Raw genomic sequence first — 819 nt, 5'->3', positions numbered from 1 at the left:
CTGTAGGTATTCTGTCTACACTTAAATTAATATGGTGCCCCAACACAAGTTCTGATAAGGTTACATAACCACGGTTTCGTTTTATGTACTGTATGCTGAATTTTTATGTTTTCCATATTTTGGAAATAAGGCTCAGCGAGTGAATGATTTAAATTATAATCACCCAAGTATTTTGGAAATTGATAAATACTAAATGCTTAAAAAAATTAATGGAAACAAATTATAAATATTCACCCAAGTATTTTGAAACTGGGAAATACTAAATACATGAAAAACAGAATGAAAATTAATCTTTTAAAATCAATCACATTGAATGAAGAAGACTAAGAAACTGTCAAAAATCACAGATTTATTGAATCTGTGGTCTTTGACAATTTCTTAGCCTTTTTCATTCAATATGAATAATTACCACAATATCAACTTCTCAACTACACAAAAAGTGAATCAATCACATTATTTAAAAATATGAGTAGACCATTGAGTTCAAACATAGAGAAAATATATTTTAAGAAGATATCCCATGACTTAGGTCATTTATGTTCCAAATTTCAAGCGGGTTGTTGTCTCAAGCTGATTATCGTTTATTACTGTTTTGGCCGGGTGCGAGTGTAAGAACGGCACAATATGAGAGACTACCAGCGTCACATAGCTTCACCAAAAACAACTCTTAGGACTTTCAGCTTAAGTTGACAGTGGAATTACGAAAGCCCTAGACCATGGGATATCTTCTTATGCTATATTTTCTCCATGGTTCAAATCAACTAAACTTTCAACTGTGATAGGCTAATGCCTATCCTTATAGGAGGATAGGATTCCAAA

This window comes from Nilaparvata lugens, chromosome 4, assembly GCF_014356525.2.
Source record: "Nilaparvata lugens isolate BPH chromosome 4, ASM1435652v1, whole genome shotgun sequence".
NCBI lineage: Eukaryota > Metazoa > Arthropoda > Insecta > Hemiptera > Delphacidae > Nilaparvata > Nilaparvata lugens.
The sequence above is the reverse complement of the archived record's forward strand: the minus strand, read 5'-3'. Positions refer to the sequence as shown.